The sequence below is a fragment of the Phyllobates terribilis genome, unplaced genomic scaffold, assembly GCF_046119375.1.
Source record: "Phyllobates terribilis strain yellow unplaced genomic scaffold, ASM4611937v1 Scaffold_11__3_contigs__length_659146591, whole genome shotgun sequence".
NCBI classification, from domain to species: Eukaryota; Metazoa; Chordata; class Amphibia; order Anura; family Dendrobatidae; genus Phyllobates; species Phyllobates terribilis.
This window is the reverse complement of record NW_027362771.1, coordinates 151165994-151187415: the sequence shown is the minus strand read 5'-3', so window position 1 is coordinate 151187415 and position 21422 is coordinate 151165994.

Here is a 21422-nt window from a genome sequence, read left to right as displayed (position 1 = left end):
AAAATCAAGAAAGGCTGGAGTAAAAATCTAAAATCAGCCTACCAAGACCCAGACGTCGTGACAAGAGAATTAAGAAAAGAAATATCTTTAGGTACAATGGCGGTTCCATTCAGAACACTTTCCTTACAAGACGTAGTGGTATCCCTGTTGGGAGTCGTGCCAAAAACGGAACCCAATACATTCGGACTAATCCACCATTTGTCATATCCAAGGGGCAGGTCAGTAAATTAAAACATCGACGCGGAACCAAGTACAGTAGTATATACTGTACCTGCTTTGACAAGGCAATCAGACGTGTCAAGAAGTTGGGAAGGGGCACCCTAATGGCCAAAACAGACATTGAGGTGGCGTTCCAGTTACTTACTACCTGTACCTCCGAATAGTGTCCGCCTATTGGGCTGCTTCTGAGAAGGAGCATACTATATAGATCGCTGTTTGCCCATGGGGTGCTCCATATCCTGCTCACTATTTGAGGCGTTTAGTTGCTTCTTCGAATGGGTCGTCATGGACGTTTCTAAGGGGGCACATATTATCCATTACCTCGACGACTTCTTATGCCTGGGCCCAAAAGATTCACCACAGTGTGAATACACGCGGTAGTCCACCTGTGAGAAGGAGAGAGCTGGAGGGAGAGCTGACACCACAGAGCCGAGGGGTTAGATGGAGAACGGAAGAAGGAAAGAGGGCGAGGGAGGTAAGGGAGTACGGTGGAAGGCTGACCTGAGCTCCCCCAAGTTCCTGCTGGGCGGGGAACAGCCCTGGGAAGAAAAGCCGCTTGCGCATCCCTTTGAGGTTACGGGCGCGAGCAGGCAGAGGGACTATGCTGGAGTGCGAAGCCGACACGGCTAGGCCGTTCCTGCCCGTGCGACCTCCGTGTCGCCGGGTTTGTGCCAGAACCGCGGTGGACCCTGACGACTAGCCCCCCTCTCCCAATACTGGTGCCTGTCCACTGGTTGGTCGAAACCCCCCGCGGTGGAGGCAGGTCTAAGCTCTGTAATTTAAATTGGCTCTGTAATTTGAATGAGTACACTTTAAATCCTTTTACAAGGATCTATTGGAGGGCAAGTCTGGTGCCAGCAGCCGCGGTAATTCCAGCTCCAGTAGCGTCCACTAAAGCTGCTACAGTTAAAAAGCTTTTATAAGGATCGAGCTTGGCGGTCCGCCGCAAGGCGTGCTACCGCCAGTCCCAGCCCCTTTGCCTTGGGGCGCCTCCCCGATGCTCTTGACTGAGTGTCCCGGGGGCCGAAGCGTTTCCTTTGAAAAAATTAAGTGTCCAAAGCACAGGTGGTGTAGCTTGCTTAACAGCTGGGCTACTCCGCTGACTAGCAGACACTGCTACTAGGCCCAAAGTATTGCCTGGGCTAGATGCAGTTAAAAATTTGTAATTAGATCTACAGGCGGTGTAGCTTGCTTAACAGCTGGGCTACTCCGCTGACTAGCAGACACTGCTACTAGGCCCAAAGTATTGCCTGGGCTAGATGTAGTTAAACATTTGTAATAAGATCTACAGGCGGTGTAGCTTGCTTAACAGCTGGGCTACTCCGCTGACTAGCAGACACTGCTACTAGGCCCAAAGTATTGCCAGGGCTAGATGCAGTTAAAAATTTGTAATTAGATCTACAGGTGGTGTAGCTTGCTTAACAGCTGGGCTACTCTGCTGACTAGCAGACACTGCTACTAGGCCCAAATTATTGCCTGGGCTAGGTGCAGTTAAAAATTTGTAATTAGATCTACAGGCGGTGTAGCTTGCTTAACAGCTGGGCTACTCCGCTGACTAGCAGACACTGCTACTAGGCCCACATTATTGCCTGGGCTAGATGCAGTTAAAAATTGTTATTAGATACAAAGGCGGTGTAGCTTGCTTCAGATGGGCTACTCCGCTGACTACGAGACACTGCTACTAGCCCAAAAGGATTTCCTGGGTTAGATGCAGTAAAAAATTGTTATTAGATACACAGGTGGTGTAGCTTGCTTCAGATGGGCTACTCCGCTGACTACGAGACACTGCTACTAGCCCAAAATGATTGGCTGGGTTAGATGCAGTAAAAAATTGTTATTAGATACACAGGCTGTGTAGCTTGCTTCACAGCTGGGCTACTCCAATGACTACGAGACACTGCTACTAGGCCCAAAAGGATTTCCTGGGTTAGATGCAGTAAAAAATTAGAATTAGATACACAGGCGGTGTAGCTTCCTTCACAGGTGGGCTACTCCGCCGACTACGAGACACTGCTACTAGGCCCAAAAAGATTTCCTGGGTTAGATGCAGTAAAAAATTAGAAATTAGATGCACAGGCGGTGTAGCTTCCTTCACAGGTGGGCTACTCCGCTGACTACCAGACACTGCTCCTAGGTCCAAAAAGATTTCCTGGGTTAGATGCAGTAAAAAATTAGAATTAGATACACAGGCGGTGTAGCTTCCTTCACAGGTGGGCTACTCCGCTGACTACCAGACACTGCTACTAGGCCCAAAAAGATTTCCTGGGTTAGATGCAGTAAAAAATTAGAATTAGATACACAGGCGATGTAGCTTCCTTCACAGGTGGGCTACTCCGCTGACTTCGAGACACTGCTCAAAAGGATTTACTGGTTTAGATGCAGTAAAAAATTGTTATTAGATACACAGGTGGTGTAGCTTGCTTCAGATGGGCTACTCCACTGACTACCAGACACTGCTACAGGCCCAAAAGGATTGGCTGATTTAGATGCAGTAAAAAATTGGTATTAGATACACAGGTGGTGTAGCTTGCAACACAGATAGGCTACTCCAATGACTAACAGACACTGCTACAGGCCCAAAAGGATTGGCTGGGCTACATTTCACCAAATACTGTGAAAAACACTTGCACAGCACTGGCACAGACCTTCCTGGCAAAAAGTGCTATGAACTGCTGTAACCTAGCCCTCAAAAGGGCTGCAATTACAACTAGTCCCTACTCCCTAAACCTATCTCTCTATGTAACTGGAAATTCGCTCGCAATTCACACAGTTATACTGTATAGCGCCCACAGCAGCACTCAGCTGCAGCAGTGAGAAAATGGTGGCGACGGGGAAAATGGCTTGGTCTTATAGGGCAAGGACATGTGACATACACAGCCAATGACACATGCCCATGCTTGTGTGAAAAAAAAGCACTTTGCTGCGTATGTGCGCTGTTGATCGGCTGACAGACTGCACCGCCCCACTGTAAATGGGGGAAAGAAAAAAGAAAATGGAGATCGGCATTATTTCTGCAGAGATCCATCCCCTGCCCCTCCCCCCGCCCACTCTACACTGAAACTGTCTATTAACATTGATTAACAGTATTACTGTGAAAAAATCCAGTTACGCTTTTGGTGCACGAACAGTTATCGAACATAACCTCGAACAGCCAAATTTTTTGCAAATCGTTCGAGTTCGTCTAACGACTCGAACACCACCCAAAACAGCTAGAATTTGAGATTGGCGAACAGTTCGAGTCGAACACCGCTCATCTCTAGTCAGAAGCTGAGGAAGAATAATTGAGGAAGAAGCACCAGGATGCCGATACAGTTGAACTTGCGAAGACAGGTGGCGGGGGCATTACGGGCGATTGGGGGAGCGTTTAACCCCTCTGATGCCGCTGTCAATAACACCAACATTGATCGGCTTACAGAGAGAAGGAGCTCCCTCTCTGCTTTGATCGGCACAACGCGATTGTGATTGCGTTGTGCCGATGGTCTCCATGGTGACCACCCGAGCCAAAAGATGACCGCGGGGTCACCCAGGTACGGTGGCCTGTAAGTTCCTGCTGAGAGCAGGAGTTAACACGCCTCCTGCCTGTTAGAACCTTGCTGTTAGGTTTTTTTTCCTTTGCTGGTCACATGACCTTGTTGGCCTATTTAATCCTGCTCCGCCCTTCTGGCTTTGCTGGACTTCATTGTATATCTACTTTCTAGCTAGCCTGTGCTCTGTATCTAACTCTGTTAGTTTGCTTGGTCTACGGACCTCTATATTCTATCTATTTTGTTTGTTCGTCTGTCTGCTACTATTTCTGTTAGGAGGTGTCCCATATTCCTCCCAGTCCTTAGTACTTGTAGGGATTCCCTCCCCAAATCTATAGGTCTCCGTACAGACTAGATTAGGACTTTAGCAGGTCTGATCGCAGGATCAGGTTCCCTGTTACATCGTAGGGATTCAGTTGAGTCTTATAGTAGGGACAGATCTCCTCTCTTTCCTTAGCTTTGGTAGCAGAACATAACAGTAAGTCCAGCCTGTAAATTCTCTAAGGAAAGATTTTTTTTTGTTCCATCATGGTGTCAGTTCAGGATTTGGCTAAACACCTGCAGGGACTCTCTCTGGAAGTGGCCGAGCTCCGTCAGCACGTGAGTAACTGTCCTGGAGCATATTTCTTGGAGCCTAAGGTATGTTTGCCGGATTTATTTTTTGGTGAACATCGAGAATTTTTTTCATTTAAAAATGCTTGCTTATTGTATTTTCGTTTGAGACCCAAGTCCTCTGGGGATGAATCCCAGCGCGTAGGGTTCATAATGTCACTTTTGCGCAAAGAGCCTCAGGAGTGGGCCTTTTCTTTGCAACCTAGTGATACATGCTTCAGATCAGTGGATAGTTTTTTTTCTGCTTTAGGACTATTATATGATGATCCTGACCGTGTGGCATCAGCTGAGACTGAGTTGAGACGTTTAAAACAAGGATCAGGTAATATGGAAAAATATTGTACACATTTTCGTCGTTGGTCCACTCAAACAGGGTGGAACGATTCTGCTCTGAAAAGTCTATTTCTTGCTGGGCTCAGTGAAAAGGTTAAAGACCTGCTAATTGCTTATCCTACACCTGAGGATTTGCAACAGGCTATGCAATTAGCTATACGGGTGGATAGAAGACTGCGTGCTAGGGTTAATGAGAGTAAATCCTCTGCTATGTCAGTTTCTGGTTATGATAATGTGTGTACTAACAGTGGTGAACCGATGGAGATTGGATCGGTGGCACCTCGCTCTCAAGAAAAACACCGTCGTTTTTCAGAAGGCTTGTGTTTCTATTGCGGGAAATCTGGTCATTTGATTAAAGGCTGTGAGCTTCGTATGAAGAAAGAAAAAAAAATGGTCAGTCACGCCCGTATTGCCTGTTTAAATTCCAAGGGTATATTTTTAGCTGCTTCCACGATTGCTCAGGAAAAATTAATGGAATTTCGGGTGTTTGTTGATTGCGGGTCTACACTGAATGTTATTGATGGGGGATTCGTGGAAAAACTCAATTTAAAACCTGAACCTTTATCATCCCCCATTGCTGTGGTTTCTGTGGATGGCTCCCCTTTGAAGAATATTACTCTCAAGGTCAGTGAATTTCCTCTCACTATTAATGGTGTTCACCATGAGAAATTGGATTTGGTAGTGTTGAATAACTTGCCTTCTCCAGTAATATTGGGTTTGCCCTGGTTAAAATTGCACAATCCTGTACTGGATTGGTCTACCAGTGAAATTAAATCCTGGAGCCATAAATGTTATGACAAGTGTTGTAACGGGCGTATTGCAGCTTTGGATAGGGGAGAATTGCCTGTTCCTATTCAGGATTTTTGGAGAGTTTTTTCTGAGAAAGAATCGCAGGTTTTGCCTCCCCATAGAGACTATGATTGTTCTATTGAATTTGTCCCTGGAGCGACTCTTCCTAAAAGTCGTTTATTTAACCTTACTATTCCTGAGAGGAAGGCTTTGGAGGAATACATACAGACAAGTTTGGCCGCCGGTCACATTAGGCCCTCTAAGTCTCCTGTGGCGGTTGGATTTTTTTTTGTAAAAAAAAAGGACGGCGGTTTACGTCCTTGTCTGGATTTTCGTGAGATTAACAAAATTACGGTACGCAATCCTTACCCACTGCCATTGATTCCTGATCTGTTTAACCAGTTATTGGGGGCCAAGTGGTTCTCTAAAATTGACCTTAAGGGGGCATACAATCTGTTGCGCATGAAGGAGGGTGATGAATGGAAGACTGCTTTTAACACTCCTGTGGGTCATTTTGAGAATCTGGTTATGCCTTTTGGTCTTACTAATGCTCCTGCATTTTTTCAGAATCTGATTAATGACATCCTTAGACCTTTGATCGGTAAAAATGTGGTTGTGTATTTGGATGACATTTTGATTTATTCGCCAGATCTGGAGTCTCATTGGCGGAGCGTACGTGAGGTATTACAGTTATTAATGGACAATTCGCTTTTTGCTAAGCTGGAGAAATGTGAGTTCGCTGTACAGAGAATTAGTTTTTTGGGCTACATTATCTCCAGCAAAGGTTTTGAGATGGATCCGGTTAAGGTTCAGGCTGTGCAGGAATGGCCTAGGCCTATTGGTTTGAAATCGATACAGAGGTTTTTGGGTTTCGCCAATTACTATAGAAAATTCATAAAAAATTTTTCTAGTATTGTCAAACCTCTGACTGATCTCACCAGGAAAGGTGCTGATGCGGTTCAGTGGTCTTCTGAGGCCATTGAAGCTTTTGTGTATCTCAAGGAGAGGTTCACCTCTGCTCCCATCCTTATGCAGCCTGATGTTACTAGGCCGTTTTTGGTTGAGGTTGATGCTTCCTCTGTGGGGGTTGGCGCAGTATTGTCTCAGGATAACGGGGATGGATTACATCCCTGTGCATTTTTTTCAAAAAATTTTTCGGAGACTGAATTGAATTACGATATTGGTAATCGGGAATTATTGGCTATTAAACTCGCATTTGAACACTGGCGCCACTTCTTGGAAGGTGCGGAATTTCCCGTTCAGGTTCTTACGGATCATAAAAATCTGATATATCTTGACGCTGCCAAGCGCCTGAATGCCCGTCAGGCTAGGTGGGCACTGTTTTTCTCGCGGTTTAATTTCTCCGTTACTTACATCCCTGGTACTAAGAATGTTAAGGCGGATGCCTTGTCTCGCAGTTTTTCTCCCATAGTCGGTGCTGAGAAAGAGGAAAACATTTTACAAGAAGGTGTTGTGATAGCTGCTTTAGACTCCGTTTTGGAAGATGAGATTCTTAAAGCTCAGGAGAATGCCCCATCTAACACTCCTCATGGGAGGTTGTTTGTGCCTGGGACCTTTAGGAGAGATTTGTTTGTTGAGTGTCACGAATCTCGGTTGGCAGGTCATCCCGGAATCTCTGAGACCAAGAGACTGGTGGGTCGCAGTTTTTGGTGGCCTGGATGGCAGAAGGAAGTCATTAAGTGGGTGTGCCAATGTACTATATGTGCTAGATCTAAGTCCTCACATACTCCTGCTGCGGGGTTGCTTTGTCCTTTGGAGGTCCCCAGTGCTCCTTGGACACATTTGGCTATGGACTTTATAACTGACCTTCCCCCCTCTGAGGGTTTTACTGTCATCTGGGTGGTCGTGGACCGTTTTAGCAAGATGTGTCACTTGGTTCCCTTCGTCAAACTGCCCTGCGCTAAAACTCTCGCTAAGGCCTTTGTCAAGGAAATTGTCAGACTTCATGGCGTTCCTACTGACATTGTTTCTGATAGGGGTCCTCAGTTCGTGGCTCGTTTTTGGCGTGCCTTTTGTGACAGGTTGGGAATTCATTTGTCGTTTTCGTCCGGATATCATCCTGAATCTAATGGCCAGACAGAAAGGAAAAACCAGGATGTTGAGCAGTTCTTGCGTTGTTTTGTGGCAGACAATCAAGAGGGGTGGTCTGAGTTTCTGCCACTTGCCGAATTTGCTCTGAACAATCATACATCTTCTTCTGCTGGTTGTTCGCCTTTTTTTTGTTGTTCTGGGAGACATCCGTCGTTTGGGTCGTTCTCCAAGTTGGGATCTGCCGTGCCTGAGGAGGAGAATTTTTCCGGTGATTTGGAAAGAGTTTGGACGGATGTGCGTGGTAATCTTCAGGAGGCCAACAGAAAATCTAAAGACTACTTTGATAGGAAACGACAGGAGGTTTTGTTCGCTGTTGGTGACATGGTTTGGTTGTCCTCTAGGAATCTGCGGTTGAGGATTCCTTCTAAGAAATTGGGTCCCAAGTTTGTAGGGCCCTTTAAGGTGCTTCAGGTTGTCAACCAATCTGCTGTTAGGTTGGAGGTTCCTACCTCCTGGAGAATTAATCCGGTCTTTCATGTCTCTCTGTTAAAAAAAGCTGTTGTGTCGGATGGTGACGCCTCTGCCTCTGTTCCTCCGGTGGTGGAGGACGGGGAATATGAAATTTCTCGCATCCTTGACTCTAGACGGTATAGAGGTAGTTTGCAGTATCTTGTGGCCTGGAAAGGTTTCGGACCCGAGGATAACTCTTGGGTGAGGTCAGATGATGTTTCCGCGTCCAGACTTATCAGAGCGTTTCACAGGAGATTTCCTGATAAGCCTGGTCCTAGGGGATCCGGAGGATCCTCTTAGAAGGGGGGGTACTGTTAGAACCTTGCTGTTAGGTTTTTTTTCCTTTGCTGGTCACATGACCTTGTTGGCCTATTTAATCCTGCTCCGCCCTTCTGGCTTTGCTGGACTTCATTGTATATCTACTTTCTAGCTAGCCTGTGCTCTGTATCTAACTCTGTTAGTTTGCTTGGTCTACGGACCTCTATGTTCTATCTATTTTGTTTGTTCGTCTGTCTGCTACTATTTCTGTTAGGAGGTGTCCCATATTCCTCCCAGTCCTTAGTACTTGTAGGGATTCCCTCCCCAAATCTATAGGTCTCCGTACAGACTAGATTAGGACTTTAGCAGGTCTGATCGCAGGATCAGGTTCCCTGTTACATCGTAGGGATTCAGTTGAGTCTTATAGTAGGGACAGATCTCCTCTCTTTCCTTAGCTTTGGTAGCAGAACATAACACTGCCTGTGTGTGAGAGACTGATCTAATACCCTGCAATGCAAAAGCAATCAGGGCAGGAAAAGTTGATGTCCCATGGATAGACTAGATAAAAACGCAAAAAAAAGTTTAAAAAAACTGTAGACACATTTTTATAAAATCACAAAATAAAGAACAAAAGAAATGGAAAAATGTTATACCAATAATACATACATTAATGCAAAAACAAAAATAAAAAAATAAAGTACCCATATTTGGTATCGCGGCGTACAACCTATAACATTGTCACACTACTTAACCCCTTCAATGATCACCATAAAAAAATAAACATAAAAAAGTGTCCAAAAAATATGCTTTTTCATCATACCGCTGAACAAAAAGTGGAAAAAAACGCAATCAAGAAGTTGAAAGTAAATAAAAATGGTATAGCTAAAAATGTCATCTTGTCCCACAAAAAAACAAGTCGTCATACAGCTCCATCCGCAGAGAAATAAAAAATGTTATAGCTCTCAGAATTTAGCGACGCAAAAACAATCCTTTTTTTTATAAAATTGTTATTATTCTGTAAAAGCAGCAAAACATAAAAACAAGACATATATGTGGCGTCACTGTAATCACACTGACTCAAAGAATAAAGTTGTCTTATCACTTTTACCACACTATGAGCGGTATATAAAAAAAAACTAAAAAACACTACCTAAATCTGGTATCGCTGTAATTGCACCGACCCGAAGAATAGAACTGCCTTATCACTTATACCACAAGGTAAACGGCATGAAAAAAAATGAAACCAATGCTTGGTTCACATTTATCCTGCACTCTATGCTGAGTGTTTACACTGGGGTATCTCTGAAATATGTGATCCAGGAACCCATGGTGGAAGATTCCCTGTAATGAGGCAGATGGAGACACTGTGGACTCTGTCTGGCCTATGATCCTGTGGTGTCCGCCTTTTTAAGTGTGCATAAAAGAGCGATCAGTCATAATTTTGTGCACATTTCAAAAGAAGGACAACGCTGAACAGAGGCCAGATGGAGTCCAGAGTAACTCTGCTGTCTCATTATAGCGATTGGATCCATTGGGTGTTCATAAGAATCATGCCATTCGGAGATTTGGATGGAAACCTCGATGTAAGTGCTCAGTGTAACATCCCTGGCGGTGTGCTTGCATAGTGCACCACCTCCCACTATGCAAGACCGCAATCTTACCTGTCAGTCCTGCTTGCAAACCTTGCTCCAGTTCATGCTGTGTGCATGTCTCTTGACTGACTGCTTAGGGCGGCGGCCCGGTTACTTCCTGATTCTTATAGCTGCTGTGGGCGCACCCCTAATGCATCTCCAGCCTATTGCTGTGAGTCACTGGATAATTAAACCCCCTCCACCCAGAAGGAGGTGCCTGAGCAACACTAACTATCAGTGTGCTCTCTGCCTCTGATTTGCCAGGTCTTGTCTTGTATCTTGTCTGTTTCTGCCACCCTGGGGGCCGCATACCCAGACCTGTTATCTTGTCTGTTTTTGCCACCCTGAGGGCTGCATACCCAGGCCTGTTATTACTGACTTCTAGTCTGTTTCCGCCACTCTGGGGGCTGTATACCCAGGCCTGTTATCTCTGACTTCTAGTCTGTTTCCGCCACTCTGGGGGCTGTATACCCAGGCTCGTTCTTGTATCTCATAGCAGTAGCAGTTCCTGTCTGAACTGTATCCTAGCCTGTCTCTATGTCCGTACCTTCCCTTTTCCTGCAGTATCTGAACCTGCACCTAACTCCAACTCATTGTCTCTGTACTTCTGTTTGTGAGTTTTGTGTCCACTCGCTACTTCATAGTAAGTACCTTGTGTGTATCTGGTTCTGCTTGTTACTTTTCCCTTCCTCCGTATCTTTCTCCTGTGTTCTAGCCATCTTCCTGTATTTTCCAGTCTGTTCCATGTGAACAGAGCCCTGTCCTCTCTGCCTGCACCTTCAGCCCTGTTCTGCTCTGCCTTACCCACCGCTCTGGCAGCTTCTCTCTGCTCTGACTTGCCCACCGCTCTGACGGTTTTCTCTCTGCTCTGCCTTGCTCACCGCGCCAGCGGTTTCTCTCAGCTCTGACTTGTCCACCGCTCTGGCGGCTTCCCTCTGCTCTGACTTGCCCACCGCTCCGGCGGTTTCTCTCTGCTCTGACTTGCCCACCGCTCCGGCGGCTTCTCTCTGCTCTGCCTTGCTCACCGTGCCAGCGGTTTCTCTCTGCTCTGACTTGCCCACCGCTCTGGCGGCTTCCCTCTGCTCTGCCTTACCCACCGCTCCTGCGGTTTCGCTCTGCTCTGCCTTGCCTACCGCACCTGCAGTTTTGCTCTGCCTCGTCCACTTCACCTGCGGTTTTGCTCTGCACTGCCTTGTCCACCGCTCCGGCGGTTACTCTCTGCTCTGCCTTGCCCACTGCACCTGCGGTTTTCGCTCCGCTCTGCTTCCTCACCGCACCAGCAGTTCCTCTCTGCTCTGCCTTGTCCTCCGCTCCGGCGGTTTCGCTTTACTCTGCTTGTCTACCGCATCTGCGGCTCTGTACCTGTCTCCCAGTCTGTACTGGACCCTATCCAGCCTGCGCTCCAACCTGCTAGTACCTCCCTTTCTGCACTCCAGCCGTGCTTGCCAGTGCAAACCTGTCTGCATACCAGCCGTGCTTGCCAGTGCCCACCTGTCTGCATACCAGCCGAGCTTGCCAGTGTCCACCTGTCTGCATACCAGCCGTACTTTCCAGTACCCACCTGTCTGCATACCGGCCGTGCTTACCAGTATCCACCTGTCTGCATACCAGCCGTACCTGCCAATACCCACCTGCCTGTATGCCAGTCTAACCTGCCTGTTCCTGCATTCCCCGGTGTGGGTCAACAGCTGTGATCGGGGTCTGACCTGGAGTAGCACCTGGTCCCCCTGCTCGGTTCCTCCTTGGTTCACGGAGTCGACTGAGCCGCCGTGCGACCTTGGTCGGATTGGGTTGATACTTAATTACGCCCCTCCAGGAACTCCTCGGTTCATGGTACAGTGGGATCACTAATCACGCTCACGCCAGTCAGTCCGGGCGCGAGCGTAACACTCAGCGTAGAGAGCAGGATAAATGTGATCCAAGATGTTATGTAAAATGTTCCCAATAAAAGTTTCAACTTAATCCACAAGTAGAGCAAGTCCCCACTCAGGTCCGTCAGGTCTGTTAACGGAAATACAGTGACATGTAAAAGTTTGGGCACCCCTGGTCAAAATTACTGTTATTGTGAACAGTTAAGAAATAGAAATGATCTCTAAAAGGGGTAAAGTTAGAGAGGACACATTTCCTTTGTATTTTAGGCGAAAACATACATATATATAATATATATATATACAGTACAGACCAAAAGTTTGGACACACCTTCTCATTTAAAGATTTTCTGTATTTTCATGACTATGAAAATTGTACATTCACACTGAAGGCATCAAAACTATGAATTAACACATGTGGAATTATATACTTAACAAAAAAGTGTGAAACAACTGAAAATATGTCTTATATTCTAGGTTCTTCAAAGTAGCCACCTTTTTCTTTGATGACTGCTTTGCACACTCTTGGCATTCTCTTGATGAGCTTCAAGAGGTAGTCATTGGAAATGGTCTTCCAACAATCTTGAAGGAGTTCCCAGAGATGCTTAGCACTTGTTGGCCCTTTTGCCTTCACTCTGCGGTCCAGCTCACCCCAAACCATCTCGATTGGGTTCAGGTCTGGTGTCACGGGTGTGTCGCCATGAAGATCGTCGCGATTACACAGCCTGACTTCTCGCAGCTGAGTTTTTGGTGCTTGGTGTTTTTCGGCAGGGAGGGAGTTAATTCTCTCTCTCTGTGCTAGACGAGGCCCAGCCTCGCCCAGCTGCAGTTAATTCTGCAGTATTGGACTCCTTCAAATACCTGCCATTCTGATAGGGTAGTTGTCGGTGAAAGCTTCTCATGCAGACTATCAGAGCGATACGTGGTATTGTGGAGTTTGGAGCGAAGTGTACTCGGTGTGGTTTTTTCCCTTCCTCGCTTTATTCTTTATCCCCTTACCCGTTGGTGTTCCCTCCGTAGTAGTGGTGTAAGTTTTTGTATGCGAGGTGGTTTTTGGTTTGCCCCTTGCACTGTCTCGTTCGTCTTGTACTGTGTTTGGCGCATACGGTCCTGCCTCCAATTGTTGTGATCAGGGTCCTTCTCAGGACTAGATTACTGAGGTTCAGGGATTCTCAGGAGGTAGGTTTACGCTGGCGGCCTGGACCTCTGTACCATCAACAGTACCTCCAGGTAGAGAGATTAGGCAGGGCCTCAGTGTAGGGTCAGCATAGGCTCCTGACCTCCTGAACGCCGAGACGGCGTGACATCTGGTGACTGTGGAGGCCAGGTCATCTAGTGTACCACCCCATCACTCTCCTTCTTGGTCAAATAGCCCTTGCATAGCCTGGAGGTGTGTTTGGGGTCATTGTCCTGTTGAAAAATAAATGATGGTCCAACTAAACGCAAACCGGATGGAATAGCATGCCGCTGCAAGATGCTGTGGTAGCCATGCTGGTTCAGTATGCCTTCAATTTTGAATAAATCCCCAACAGTGTCACCAGCAAAGCACCCCCACACCATCACACCTCCTCCTCTTCCATGCTTCACGGTGGGAACCAGGCATGTAGAGTCCATCCGTTCACCTTTGCTGCATCGCACAAAAACACGGTGGTTGGAACCAAAGATCTCAAATTTGGACTCATCAGACCAAAGCACAGATTTCCACTGGTCTAATGTCCATTCCTTGTGTTCTTTAGCCCAAACAAGTGTCTTCTGCTTGTTCTTTGTCCTTAGCAGTGGTTTCCTAGCAGCTATTTTACCATGAAGGCCTGCTGCACAAAGTCTCCTCTTAACAGTTGTTGAAGAGATGTGTCTGCTGCTAGAACTCTGTGTGGCATTGACCTGGTCTCTAATCTGAGCTGCTGTTAACCTGCGATTTCTGAGGCTGGTGACTTGGATAAAGTTATCCTTAGAAGCAGAGGTGACTCTTGGTCTTCCTTTCCTGGGGCGGTCCTCATGTGAGCCAGTTTCTTTGTAGCGCTTGATGGTTTTTGCAACTGCACTTGGGGACACTTTCAAGGTTTTCCCAATTTTTCGGACTGACTGACCTTCATTTCTTAAAGTAATGATGGCCACTCGTTTTTCTTTACTTAGCTGCTTTTTACTTGCCATAATACAAATTCTAACAGTCTATTCAGTAGGACTATCAGCTGTGTATCCACCAGACTTCTGCACAACACAACTGATGGTCCCAACCCCATTTATAAGGCAAGAAATCCCACTTACTAAACCTGACAGGGCACACCTGTGAAGTGAAAACCATTTCCGGTGACTACCTCTTGAAGCTCATCAAGAGAATGCCAAGAGTGTGCAAAGCAGTCATCAAAGCAAAAGGTGGCTACTTTGAAGAACCTAGAATATAAGACATATTTTCAGTTGTTTCACACTTTTTTGTTAAGTATATAATTCCACATGTGTTAATTCATAGTTTTGATGCCTTCAGTGTGAATGTACAATTTTCATAGTCATGAAAATACAGAAAAATCTTTAAATGAGAAGGTGTGTCCAAACTTTTGGTCTGTACTGTATATATATATATATACACCGCGTGCAGAATTATTAGGCAAATGCATATTTTGATCACTTCGATACTTTTTATATATGTTGTCCTACTCCAAGCTGCATAGGCTTGAGAGCCAACTACCAATTAAGTAAATCTGGTGATGTGCATCTCTGTAATGAGGAGGGGTGTTGTCTAATGACATCAACACCCTATATAAGGTGTGCTTAATTATTAGGCAACTTTCTTTCCTTTGGCAAAATGGGTCAGAAGAGAGATTTGACGGGCTCTGAAAAGTCCAAAATTGTGAGATGTCTTGCAGAGGGATGCAGCAGTCTTGAAATTTTCAAACTTTTGAAGCGTGATCACCGAACAATCAAGCGTTTCATGACAAATAGCCAACAGGGTCCCAAGAAGCGTATTGGCCAAAAAAGGCGCAAAATAACTGCCCATGAATTGAGGAAAATCAAGCGTGAAGCTGCCAAGATGCCATTTGCCACCAGTTTTGCCATATATCAGAGCTGCAACGTTACTGGAGTATCAAAAAGCACAAGATGTGCGATACTCAGGGACATGGCCAAGGTAAGGAAGGCTGAAAAACGACCACCTTTGAACAAGAAACATAAGAAAAAACGTCAAGAATGGGCCAAGAAATATCTTAAGACTCATTTTTCAAAGGTTTTATGAACTAATGAAATGAGAGTGGCTCTTGATGGGCCAGATGGATGGGCCAGAGGCTGGACCAATAAAGGACAACTCCACTCCGACTCAGACGCCAGCAAGGTGGAGGTGGGGTACTGGTATGGGCTGGTATCCTCAAAGATGAACTTGTGGGACCTTTTCGGGTTGAGGATGGAGTGAAGCTCAACTCCCAGACCTACTGCCAGTTTCTGGAAGACAACTTCTTCAAGCAGTGGTACAGGAAGAAGTCGGTATCGTTCAAGAAAAACATGATTTTCATGCAGGACAATGCTCCATCACATGCCTCCAACTACTCCACAGCGTGGCTGGCCAGTAAAGGTCTAAAAGAAGAAAAAATAATGACATGACTCCCTTGTTCACCTGATCTGAACCCCATAGAGAACCTGTGGTTCATCATAAAATGTGAGATCTACAGGGAGGGAAAACAGTACACCTCTCGGAACAGTGTCTGGGAGGCTATGGTGGCTGCTGCACGCAATGTTGATCGAAAACAGATCAAGCAACTGACAGAATCTATGGATGGAAGGCTGTTGAGTGTCATCATAAAGAAAGGTGGCTATACTGATCACTAATTTTTTTGGTTTTTATTTTGGCATGTCAGAAATGTTTATTTCTAAATTTTGTGCACTGATATTGGTTTACCTGGTGAAAATAAACAAGTGAGATGGGATTATATTTGGTTTTTATTAAGTTGCCTAATAATTCTGCGCAGTAATAGCTACCTGCACAAACAGATATCCTCCTAAGATAGCCAAATCTAAAAAAAAAAACACTCCAACTTCCAAAAATATTAAGCTTGAATATTTATGAGTCTTTTGGGTTGATTGAGAACATAGTTGTTGATCAATAATAAAAATAATCCTCTAAAATACAACTTGCCTAATAATTCTGCACACAGTGTATACACAGTATATATATTGTAATTTTTTACATTTTAAAAATTACAAAAAGGAAAATGATTCAATGAAAAATTTTGGCCACCCTGCATGGTTCGTACCTCGTAGCACCCCCTTTTTCAAATATCACAGCTTATAAACACTTTTTGCAGCCAGCCAAGAGTCTTTCAATCATTGTTTGATGGATTTTCATCCATTCTTCTTTTGAAAATTCTTCCAGTTCTGTGAGATTCCTGGGTCGTCTTGTAATCTATGGTGGATTTTGACGTGTGTTTAGGATCATTATGCATTTGTAGAAGCCATCCTATTTTCAACTTCAGCTTTTTCATAGTTGGTGTTATGTTTGCATCAAGAATTTGTTGAAATTTCATTGAAGCCACTCTTCCTTCTATCCATGAAATGTTCCCCGTGCCATTGGCTGCAACACAGCCCCAAAGCATGATTGATCCACCCCCATGCTTAATGGTTGGCAAGATGTTCTTTTCCTGAAATTCTGTGGCCATTTTTCTCCACATATACCTTTAATTATTGTGGCCAAAGAGTTCTATTTTAACCTCATAAGTCCACAGGTCTTGTTTCCAAAATGCATCAGGCTTGTTTAAATGTTCTTTTGCATACTTCTTAAGCAGAATTTTATGGTGAGGACACAGGAGATGTTTTCTTCTGATGACTCTTCAATACAGGCTTTATTTGTGCAGGTATCTCTGAACAGTTGAACAATGTACCAAAACTCCAGAGTCTGCTAAATCTTTCTGAAGGTATTTTGCAGTCAAGCAGGGGTTCTGATTTTCCTCTCTGGCAATCCTATGAGCAGTTCTCACTGAAATTTTGCTTGGTCTTCCAGACCTTATCTTGACCTCCACTGTTCCTGTTAACTGCCATTTCGTAATTACATTTCGAACTGAGGAAATCGCAACTTGAAAACGCTTATTTATTTTCTTATAGCCTTCTCCAGATTTGTGGGCCTCCACCATTTTCATTTTCAGAGTGCTAGGCAGCTTCTTAGAAGAACCGATGGCTGCTGTTTTTTGGCACAACTTTAAAGGATGCTGGGTTTTTATAAAGCTGGAAAATTTTCATCATCTGGCCTTTCCTAACGATAATAATGAACAAGCCATAACACTAACAGGCTAATTAAGGTCTGAAACCTTGGTCAAAGTTATTGGAGCACACAAATCTCCAAGGGTGACCAAACTTTTGCATCGGTCCATTTTCCTTTTTGAAATTTTTAAAATGTGAAAAATTACAATATATGTATTCTTTTTTGCCTAAAATACAAAGGAAATGAATATGTAATCTTTACATTTAGCCTTTAGAGATCATTTCATCTTTAGCTTGCTTAACTGTTCACAATAACAGTAATTTTGGCCACGGCTGCCCAAACTTTTACATACCACTGTATAGGAGCTTCCACGTTCCTGATAACACAAAGGCTCTGGAAAAGTGAAATGTCTCCCCCCAAAATAAATCCCAAATCCAAATGCCCACTCTCCTTCTAAGCCACACAATGTGCATAAACCACATTTAGCATCCACATGTTTGGTAGTACTGTAAAAATAAGAGCCCACTTAATTTACGGGGTGCGTGTCTCCAGAAGCACGATCTGGGCACAATGTACGGGCAATACAATTTATGTGCACTACAATGGCAAATTTGCATTTTCACTCAGCAAGATCCACTGCTGCTCGTTTCTGGAAAACACCCGTGGAGTAAAAATCATCAAAATGGGGTCACTTGAGGAGTGATTCTACTGTTCTGGAAATTAGGTGCTCTGTGTATAGAATTCATAAACTGTTCTAGAAAAATATGTGCTTCAAGAGTCAAATAGCTCTCCGTCCCGCCTGATTCTTGCAATGTGGCTAAACAGTATAGTACAGCCACATATAGGGTATTTCCAAGTTCAGTAGAAATTGTGTGACAAATTTTAGTGCCATTTTTAACAAATTCCCAGTGTGAAAATGTAAAATCTGTGGCTAAAACAAAATTTTTGTGGCAATATTGTAATTATTTTTTCTTAGCCACCTAAAATTCTGTGACACATCTGTGGTGTCAATATGATTACTGCACCCTTAGATTAATTTATTGAGGTGTGTAATTTGTAAAATGGGGTCACTTTTGGGAGGGTTCTGCTTTTCTGTCACCTCAGGGGCTCTGTCAATGGGACTTGGCACCTGCAAACCATAACAGTAAAATCTGCATAATATGGCACTCCTTCCCTTCTGAGCTTTGCACTGTGCCTCAAAAGTAGTTTTTGACCACATATGGGGTATTGATGTATACAGGAGAAATTGCATAACAAAATGCACCGTTCATTTTCTCCTATTTACCCTTGTGCATATGAGAAATCTGGGGATAAAGCAACATTTTTCTGCAAAAAATTTAATTTTTCACTTTCACGGCTCAACAGTATAAAATTCTGCGAAGTACCTGCGGGTTCAAGGCACTCACCACACCTCGAGATAAATTCCTTGTGGGGTGTAGTTTCCAAACTGGGGTCACTTGTGGGGGATTTCCACTGTTTAGGCATAGGGGCTCTCCATGGCAACATGGCACCCATAAACCATTCCATCAAAGTCTGTGCTCAAAAACATTGCTCCTTGTTTTCGGAGCTTGGCAGTGTGCACAAACAGTAGATTCCCACCACACATGGGGTATAGGCATACTCAGGAGGAATTGCACAACAAATTTTGAGGTCCATTTTCTCTTGCTACCCTTGTGAAAAATTTGGGGCTAAAGCAACATTTTTTGGGGAAAACCTGTGGGTTTAAGGTGCTCACCACATGTCTAGATTAGTTCTTTGAGGGGTGTAATTTCCAAAATAGGCTCACTTGTGCGGGGTTTCCACTGCTTAGGTACATCAGGGGCTCTACAAACGCAAAATGGCATCCGCTATCTATTCAAGCCAATTTTGCACTCCAAAAGTGGTACTCCTTCCCTTCCGAGCCCTGCCATGTAACAAAACAGTTGTTTTCCACCACATGGGGTATTAGTGTACTTAGGAGAAATTACGCTTTTAAAAGTTAAAAATATGGGGCGAAAGCAACGTTTTTGTGGGAAAAATCTTAATATTAATTTTTTCCTTCCACGTTGCTTTAATTCCTGTGAAGCATCTAAAGGGTTAATAAACTTTTTGAATGTGATTTTGAGCACTTTGAGGGTAAATAGTGTAACTTTTTGGCATTTTCTGTCACATAGGCTTCTCAAAGTCACTTCATATGTGTTGTGGTCCCTAAAAAAAATGGTTTTGTAAATTTTGGTGAAAAAAATTAGAAATTGCTGATAAACTTTTAACCCTTCTAACTTCCTAACAAAAAAATTATGTTTCAAAATTATGCTGATGTAAAGTAGACATGAGGTAAATGTTATTTATTAACTATTTTGTGTGGCATAACTCTCTGGTTTAAGGGAATACATTTTCAAAGTTTGATAATTGTAAAATTTTCTAATTCATTGTCAAATGTTCATAAATTAACTCAAATGATACCCATAACTGCAGGTTAAAAGCATTTTTCCCTTCATCCATGACAGCACACCTGAGAGAGGGATCCGTCCACCAAGGACAGGAAAGCTACTGAAACCTACTGAAATAAAAGGGCGGCACCTCTCCCCCACATCAGTAGTTTTCCTGTCCTTGATGGGAACCTTGTGCTGAAAACCACGGTCTAGATAGAAGTGTCAACCCAGGGCAGCTTGAATTGTTTGGATGTTAGTCGAGGTTCTTTATCCACCATCCGCACAATCTTGCGTTGAAATCTCTCGTCAATTTTTCTTTTCTGTCCACATCTAGGGAGGTTAGCCACAGTGCCATGGGCTTTAAACTTCTTGATGACACTGCGCACGGAAGACACAGGAACATTCAGGTCTTTGGAGATGGACTTGTAGCCTTGAGATTGCTCATGCTTCCTCACAATTTGGTTTCTCAAGTCCTCAGACAGTTCTTTGGTCTTCTTTCTTTTCTCCATGCTCAATGTGGTACACACAAGGACACAGGACAGAGGTTGAGTCAACTTTAATCCATGTTAACTGGCTGCAAGTGTGATTTAGTTATTGCCAACACCTGTTAGGTGCCACAGGTAAGTTACAGGTGCTGTTAGTTACACGATTTAGAGAAGCATCACATGATTTTTCAAACAGTGCCAATACTTTTGTCCACCCCCTTTTTTAGGTTTGGTGTGGAATTATATCCAATTTGGCTTTAGGACAATTCTTTTTGTGTTTTTTCATTGAAGACAAATTAAATGAAGATAATAATACCAAAGAATTTGTGATTGCAATCATTTTCAGGAAGAAACTGAGTATTATCTGACAGAATTGCAGGGGTGCCAATACTTTTGGCCACCACTGTATGTGATCACGTGCAGACAAAATGTGCACGGTGTCACTCAATACAAGTGAACTGAACGAGGCTGGGCAAGTCTAGTCAGATGTGGCTGGAAGCATGCAAATCGCATACTTGTGGACACACGACCGCCCACTCCTGGCGTCAGCACCGGAGAATCCCGACAGCGCACACTGTGTGCTATGAAGACTCACAAGTCTGCAGTCACATATGTGACTGCAAACTATAACCACCTGACTGGACACCCCCTTTAAGCAGCTGCGGGAAAAGCTTATTCATGAAGCTGCTGTTACAGGTAGGTGACTGCTGTGTAAAAATGAACATATGCTTAGTATGGTACTGGTTCAGTTCCTCATCCTGCTGCATTCACCCACAGCAAAAAAAACATGCTGTGAATTTATGATATGTGGTAATCATCAGTTTAATATAAAAAGTACTAAAAGTTGTTGTGTATGCAAGACTATTACTGATATTGGGTGCATCAGTTTCATTTGTAGTTATGTGAATGTTTGTGTGATCTAGAGTGGAGTGTTAGAGAGCTTCACCACAGCAAAAAATTCATGCAATGTACTTTACATGTGGTTTTGGCACCGGTATACACTAGGACCTAGACTCAATTAAACCTGGCATTTCGTACACCAATCTTAATGATGGGCGCGCAAGAATAAGATTTAAATTTAATAAGCAGTGCATGCCACCTAATGAATTTGGTGCGTATTATCATTGGCATGTTCCTCAGTGCCCCTCACCAAAACTGTTCCTCCGGTCAGCAAATAGAGTTACATTTCTGGCATAAGAAGCTCCGTCACTTTTGATGACGTCACACCCTCTGTTGCCCCAGCTCCCCTCATTTTGACGGAGGTGCTTGAAATTAGAGTGAAAATGTCAAAAGTTGCTAAATTTTTCTGCAACTTACCCTTGTGCAAATTTTTTGAGACTATTCAAAGTGCTTTACACCAATTACACAAGTGGCGTAAACACTTTGACAAATCGAGGTCTATGTGAATACAACTAAACTGGTTGTTGCCAATGTTTCTATTATGTTGTCAGTCATCTCATCCTCCTCCACCTTTCTTGCTTATATTTTAGAGCACCACCAAGAACTGCTAAAAATTATATCCACCCAATATGGCAAGTGCCTGTAACAAAA